The sequence below is a fragment of the Pistacia vera genome, unplaced genomic scaffold (genome assembly GCF_008641045.1).
Source record: "Pistacia vera cultivar Batoury unplaced genomic scaffold, PisVer_v2 Contig67, whole genome shotgun sequence".
NCBI lineage: Eukaryota > Viridiplantae > Streptophyta > Magnoliopsida > Sapindales > Anacardiaceae > Pistacia > Pistacia vera.
The window spans coordinates 220,990-229,057 of record NW_022196523.1 but is presented as its reverse complement, the minus strand read 5'-3'; the positions used below and the strand labels follow the sequence as shown (position 1 = coordinate 229,057).

The window sequence follows — 8,068 nt, the reverse complement described above, 5'->3', positions numbered from 1 at the left end:
CAATTACGTATTTTGTTAAAGTATTTATAAGTGACTGATAAGTAGTTGACGTGTTTGGTTAAATGTGGCTTATAAGTACATTTTATTATAAAATGACTAAAAATGGTATTATATTAAACAACGATATACTATAAAATTTTAAAATTTTAACAAGTAATGCGAATATACTTGGTCAACTACTTATAGAGCCAAAAAAAAAAAAAAAAAAAAAAAAAAAAAAAAAAACCCCCCCCTCCCAACTTTTTTTTACTTATAAGCTCAAAAGTTATAACACAAACAAGTCAGCTTAATTTTAGAACTTATAAGCTAGTTTGACCAGCTTTAAGCTAAACAAACACTCCCTAAAACCAGTCCTTGAGGATTGTGGCTCGGTCTCTCAGACCGATCCCAATTTGGGACCCGACCTTAAGGTCCTAGCTCAGGACCGCCTGGGCCCAAGCCTTGCCCACCTCTAGGTAGCACTAAGTATTAGGTGCAAAATTGAATAGCATTTTATGTTTCAATTTCAAAAATACTCCCATGTTTGTGTTTAATAACTTTTGGTGTCAAAAAATTATTTATTAATTATTATTCCCCTTCTAGGCAGACATCTACATCAATATTTCACATTCATGTACACTCCAGTCAACGATGACTTTGATTATTCACACACTAACAGAGTACGGAAAGTTCAATGAACTTATGTATAAAATATTTCTCCCAATTGGGCCTGCTGGATCAGATTGGTTACCCATTAGCCACACAACCAAAAAAATCAACCTTTTATGTTCTCAGCCAGGCCCATATCTTCTTGGCCTTTTGAATAATTGTTACATAATAATGGTTTTGGGCATCCCATTTTCAAATTTGATTTAGTCACTTGATAATTTGTTGCTGTGTTAAACATTCCATATGAAATAGATATGTTCATTCAATCTAAAGCTTTCAATCCTTTAAATAAGGAAAGGTTTTGGAGACATTTTTGTGATTCCGAGATAAATTTGTGTAGGTTAAGGCCAAAATGATCAATATCTAATTTATTGACTGAACTATTATAACAAATGCCAGAACGAACTTAGGGATCGAATCTAAGTTATTATCCATTTTCCACCTTTTCCTAATAGCATCTAGCCTTGTCAGAAAAATCACATTAATCCAGCATTCATGTACACAATCTAATCAATAATTAGATTGTTCATCAAATCAGTGGAGATTGCACACTATTATCACTCTAGAGTACAAACTTGGTTCACCTGTTAGCTCTCTCTCTTTTCTCTCTTTCCTTCTCAGCTTTCAACTTTGCTTCCTCTTTTGCTCTCCAGGCCTGGATTAAGCTTCTCAGGCTAAACTCCACATCAAGTGGAAATTTTTTTGGCCAAATGCTCTGCAACATCAGCTGGGGTCAATTTGGTTTCTCGCAGCAATTCACTAACTGTTGCAAACAAACAGTGAATCATATTTAGGTAGTTCTTGGCAGAACTTTGAATGCTTCAAAGCTACAATATGACAATTCTATATGCTTATCCATTCTGCCTTTCCGAATGAGCTGGATTCGAGCTTCTCTATGATTTGTTGTGAACACTATTAATCTTCACCCCCACAAGCTGACCAAAGTCCATCATAAAATTCATAATCCTGAAAGAGTAACCTGGCTGCTTCTTTGTCTCTCTTTCTTTCTTTTCAAGTTTTGTCTCGGATCCTTCTCTGTGCTATGTCCCTCTTCTTCTTTTCCTTTTTCTTCCTCCTTTGGCCTGTAAGATCAAGTGAACAATCGATGTCTTCGATGACAATAACCGACTTGCTAGATGTTTCAATCAGTAGCTTCCTCAGTTCAGTATTGTCTTTGACAGCAGTGAGCTCAAGATCATACAAATCGTAGCCTAAAAGATTGGCCATGGCAGCAATCAAGTAGACTTACCAGTCCCCGAGGTCCATACAAAAGATACCCTCTTTTCCAGGCTCTCCCATTCTTGCATAAAGTCTTCCGCCTTGCTGAACGTGATCAGTCTTCAATATCTCTTGCTTCTTCTCGGCTTCCATGGCAAGTGTCCGGAATGTTGCGGGGTGCTCAAATGTGACATGGCTCCACCTAGAACCATTGTTTGTTGTAAAGCTTTCGCATCCGGTTTCTCACCTTGATCGCGTTGCCTTCTTTCAGGCACATTAACAAGATAAGGCCCCAAGATGCTCCCTGTATCGCTTATGAAAGTGAGCCTGTAGAATCTCTTTTCATCCGTCACAGATAGAGAGAAAATACCTGAGACTTTGTTACGTTTTTCCCTGAATTCCACCACAGTTTGACTCCCTGGAACTCATCAGAAACCTCTTCATAATCATCCATGCTCAGCACAGTGACTGATACTGTTCTTGACAATATCAGCTTTGATTCTTCTTAGCTTGCTAGAGAGTTTGGAGCTCAGATAATTCTCAATGCTGAGTAAGCTTCACTGCGCATGAAACGCTCACCTGTAAACTCATGAATGTGATTTAATATAAGGGTAATGAAAGTGACCCATCTTTTTGAGTATTTCTCAACGGAACTTCTAAGTTCATAAGGAAAATATTTGCTGAAATATTGCCCAGACAAACATTAAACTAGCCAAAACAGAACCCAGATGAGCGAACGAGTCTTTCGTGACATACATTTTTGAACTTCTGGAAATTCCAGGTGTTTGTCAGGGTTTATGTTGTGTTTGAGTAGACGGTTAATCTTGAGTGGCTTAAAATAAGACACTTGGGGTATCTTCTGTGTGAACACATTGCAGAATCTAATCTGAAATTGACTAGAGGTTCCGTCTGCTAGTCCTTGTTGGCTACAAATGAGGTGTCGTAACCGCGTTATCCTAACAATCTTCTGAGCTAAGCAAGTATTTTGAAATTTTCACTTGTAGTTAATTATGATTACATATTCCGCAAAATCATTAAATTTGGGTTGTGGTATAATGGGACCTGTACCGTGAGATCATAGCACTGATGTCAAGGTGGGTCCTTTTAGATAAATTAGAAATAGTATTTGTTAACTTTGCAGGTTGAATTCTCAGTAGCATTCAAGATCATTTTCTCCTCTCCTTTCCTTCCTTATTGTTGCTGACAAAACCATTCTCTTTCATAGATGTTAATTGGTGAAGTCTGCGACGTCGTTTAGACCCAAGACAAACGCGCTGTTGTTTCATTCATTAATCAAGTTAATCTCAGCCATTTAATTAAACATGATCTGACGGCTCCAGTCCAACCAGCAGTCCAAGTATAAAAGTAACTATTCATGCATTTTTGGCAAACAGATTGAGTTTAGGGTTTTTCTCTTCGTTTTCTTTGTAAAGTCGTTTTTATCTGCTTAGGGTTTCACGTTCATTCTGGTTCTTCTTTGTGTGAATATTTTTAGAGTCTTGTTTGAGGGCAGGGGTCCTCAAAGGGTAGAGAGCACTCTAGTGATTGTTGGGTATTTGCGGCATAAAGAGAAGTGAATAGTGTTGTGATTCTATGGTTGACAGTGAAGAAATTCTCTGTAAATTGAATCTTGTGTGATTAATCCTAGGCAGCGAGCTCCATTTCTGTTTACGTGGATGTACCTTGTTCTACATTGAACAAGCGTAACCACGGTATATCTTGTGTTGTGTGATTGTTCGTTGTTCTTATTTTTTCTGTTTTGTATTGTGACTAATCTTGCCAAGGTGAAGGGTTGGTATTGATTTACAACAGTGGTATCAACCTTTTAGGTCTAAATCGAGTCTAGGTTAGAAATCGTTCAACTCTTGACAATTTTTAAAATTAGGGTTTTTTAGATTTTGGGGGGTTTTCGATTTAAAGGTCCCTAGTCATTAGGCTATCAATTCTTGTTGAGTCTTAAGCTAATTCGTGAGATTGGGTCACATACACAGGATCGACGAAATAGGGCAAAATCAGAATTCGTGGTTTTGTCAATAGTTAGGGGTTTCTTTTTCAAATTAGGGTTTCGATATTTCTGATCTTTAAGGGTTTTAGGCTGGAAAACCCGTAACCCGCCTAAAACAAACTGCATAGCAGTATTTGCAACCTCTGGTGTAACAAAGCCACATACTCCTTAGACTTTTTGGTCCTATCATTGTAAGCATGTGAACACTACACGCGTGTAGAGATCCCTATGATGGGAAGATCGATTTCAATACCTGAAGAAAAAGATGAGGCCACTTTTATCCCACAACAAGGTGTGAAATAACACTGGAGAAAGAGTAAACCAAGAGTTAGAAGAAAAACAAAAGAAAGCAGAGATATGATGAAGAAGCATACAATCTGATAATCATGAATTTATCAGATTGTGTTCTGCGAAGGTGGATGGTCTTGACACACCATAGAGCTCTAGGATAAACTCGAAACTCTGAATGCATTGAATCTGCTCCTATTTAGCATTCTTGAAAGGTGCCCTGTTTTCTTATAAAATGGATGCCTTTAAGTCATTAGAAGAAATTTAGATGAATTTCTAAAATGACATTAGTGCTAAAGGAACTGATCAGGAATTAAGATTCTAAGTCTGGCAAGATTTTGTTAATTCTCATGATTTTGTTAAATTCTCTCCTGATGATATTTAGTAGTAAAATGCATTACAGTACACTGGAACAGTCCCTAGTGTAGATCTAATAATGCTGGCTTAAATCCAAAGAACTAGAGTTGAAAAACAAAAGAAAGGAAATAATCTCTTTGTAAAAGGAAACACAGACACTGGTCATTTTGGTAAGATACTGAAAGGGGGGGGTTCAACAAAACCTAAGGCCAAAGAATAGAGAAAGGCAAGGTTATAATAACAATAAGTCTAACAACAGAGACTAGAAAGTGCTTCCATTGTAACAACACCTGGTCACATCAAAGAATTGTTATAATTGGATTAAGCAAAAAGCAAAATAGTACAGAGAGTAACCTAGCATCCTCTGTAATAGCATTGAAATCACTAAAGCCCTTACTGTGTCCAGTTCTGAAATTGCTAATGATGGGTTGTAGACTCAGGATGTTCCTTTCATATGAGCCTTAATAAAACCTGTTTCAAAACCTTATAACTAGTGACCTAAAGTGTTTAGGAATAATAACTCATGTAGGGTTCAAGGGATTGGTAAACATTACTCTTAGACTTAAAAATGGAAAACTAATAATGTTAACCAAGTTAGGTACAACCAACTTAAACGTAACCTATCTCATTAGCACACTAGATGTAAGCATGGCTGTAGCTATAGAGCTGAAATGGTTGCATTACAGTTTACAAGAATGATCAAATTCTGTTTGAGGGTGTTTAAAAACATGGTCTGTACATATTAGTGGTCAATATCATCAGTTGAATGTTATTCTGCTTTCATATCTATTAACATTTCAATTACAGAGAAATGACACTTAAGGATTGGCCTATAGGCCAAACTAGTAATGAGCTACCTTAAACAACAGGTTATTTTGGTAATGAAAATGTGTCAGACTTAGGATTCTGTGAAACCTGTGTCATGGGTACACACACAGGCTGAGCTTCCCAAAAGACTCACCTGTCTGTGCTTGTTTAGAATACCTTCATGCTGACTTGTGTGTCCTGAAAGAGTCAAAACCACATGGGGGACAGTTATTTTTTTTTGCCATAGGGATGATTTCATGGGAAGGTGTGGGTTTACCTTCTTAAGACCAAAGATAGGCACTAAGTAGATTTAAGAGTTGGAAGACTTTAGTAGAAAACCACTGGGGAAAAATGTGAAAGCACTCAGAACTGACAATGGTCTGGAATTTTGTAACACTGAGTTTGATGCATATTGTAGAGACAGGGATATAGACATAGGACAGTTAGAGAACACCTCAGCAAAAAGAGTTGCTGAGAGAATTGAACGGGACACTATTAGAAAGGTTAGGTGTCTCCTCTTCACAGCTGGACACCTAAGTCTTTTTTGGGGAGGCTTTAACCACAGCTGCCTATTTGATAATAGAATCCCCTCTAGTGCAATTGGTTTTCTGTGCCCTGAAGAAAATGGACAGGAAGAAAACCTTCACTTAGCCACCTAAGAGTATTTGCTGTGCAACCTATACCATGCAGTAGATGGAAAATTAGAACCAAGGTCCCTAAGATTGTATTTTTGGGGTTCAAGAAGGAACCAAATTATATAGGCTATGGGAGAGAGAAACCCCAAGGGTTAAGGTTATCATCAGTAGGAGATGTTTAACAAATGTGTGTTCCCTTGCAGGGTTACTATAACAGTGCAGGTACCTCAAGCCACCATGGGGAGACTCCACAGCAAACCGACAGTACTCAGTTTGGTGGGTCAACAGCAACAGGTGTCTGAGACCAATACTGATGAACAGAATATGAAACTGAGCACACTACAACTAATACTGAACTCTGATGGTGAAGATTAAAATGAGGAAAACATTGACAATGCCCACCAAGATGATCTGGCTCAGTAATCAACTAGCCGAGATAAAACCGAAGGGGAAATAAGACCACAATAAGTTCAGTTATGCAGACCTCATCTACACGCCTGTTGGCTGGTGTAGAGACCCAGGGACAGACTTGACTCCTACGAACAGCAATCAACTCAAAGGACAAAACATGGCTTACTGCCATGAATGGAGATGGCTCCCTGAGGCAGAACAAAACCTGGATTCTGGTCCCCAAAACCCAAAGAAGTCAAACTGGTGGACTGTAAGTGACTATATAAGCTAAAGGAAGGTATAAACAAATTGATCCACCAAGGTATAAGGCTAGGTTGGTAGCCAAAGGCTACCACCCACAAGCAGTGTATAGAATTTACTGAGATCTTTTCACCTGTTGTTAAATTCAAACTATAAGATTGATGTTATCTATGTAGCCCATTATGACTTAGAGTTAGAGCAGTTAGATGTAAAACTACATTTTTGCATGGGAATTAGAAGAACAATTATATGAGTCAAGCTAAGGGTTTAAGGATAAAGTTTCCCTATCATGTATGTTTGCTGCATAAATCTCTGTATGAACTTAAACCAGTCACCTAGCATGGTACAGAGATTTACTCCTTTATAGTAGGCATAGGATTTACTAGAAGTGAGCATGACTATGTTTCTATTTTGCACATGTGGATACAAATCCTGTATTTTTGTTATTATACGTTGATGACATGATATTAATTAGTAATCTAAGGCCCAATATTGAGGATTTAAAGAAAAATTGCATGCTGAATTTGACATAAGGATTTGGGCTGTCTAAAAAATTTAGGTATGCTAATAAAAGAAACAGGAAGAATCACAGTCTAAACTGCATCAGATGCCTATCTGCAAAAAACTTGTGTTAAGTTTGGAATGAGTGACTCTAATTGCCACAATGCCCCTAGCTAGTCACTTCATCCTGAGTAAAGCCAAAGTCCAAAACAGAACCTGAAAGACTAAAAATGGAATCATACCATATGCAAATGCCATTTATTTGTTATGTACTCTATGATCAGTACAAAGACCTGATTTATCATATTCAATATCACTTTCTAAGTAGATTCATGTCAAATCTTGGATCTGAACATTGGAATGCTTTGAAATGGCTTCTAGATATATTAAAAGTACTGAAAATGTTGGTCTAAATTTCTGTAAAAAAACTCCTCAACACTTGATCTAGTGGGTATGTAGATTCTGATTTTGCAGGTGATAGAGATTCGCGGAAATCCACCATAGCATATCTTTTACTTTGGAGGAACTGCATCAGTGAAGTCCCAACTGCAGCCACTGGTAGCATTGTCTACAACTGAGCTGATACTGTGCCGTAACCGATGCATTCAGAACCATATGGCTCCAAGGATTCCTGAAAGAGACCAAGCTGCTAGATAAACGTTGACTATCTATTCAACAGTCAGAGTGCCATTCATCTGGAAGAACCATGTGTACCATGAGAGAACCAAACATGTTGACGTAAGGTATCATTTTGTGAGGGATATGATTTCCAAAAGAGAAGTAGCCTGTTGAAAATCCCAACCGAAAACAACCCAGCAGACAGGGAACCAAGGTTGTAACACTTGCAAAGTTCAAGCATTGCTTGAACTTGCTGCATGTGGATAACCCATTCGAACTGTGAAGGAATATGGAAACTGCTTGCTGCTAATGAATATACTGCCAGAAGAGACTACCACAG

The 8,068-nt window shown here is 37.9% G+C and overlaps 1 pseudogene; it reads right to left on the bottom strand.

Annotated features, from left to right (window-relative positions):
- Positions 1–1,228: 1,228 nt before the first annotated feature.
- LOC116112795 lies at positions 1,229–2,624 on the bottom strand (annotated as a pseudogene).
- Between the last annotated feature and the right edge of the window lie 5,444 nt (positions 2,625–8,068).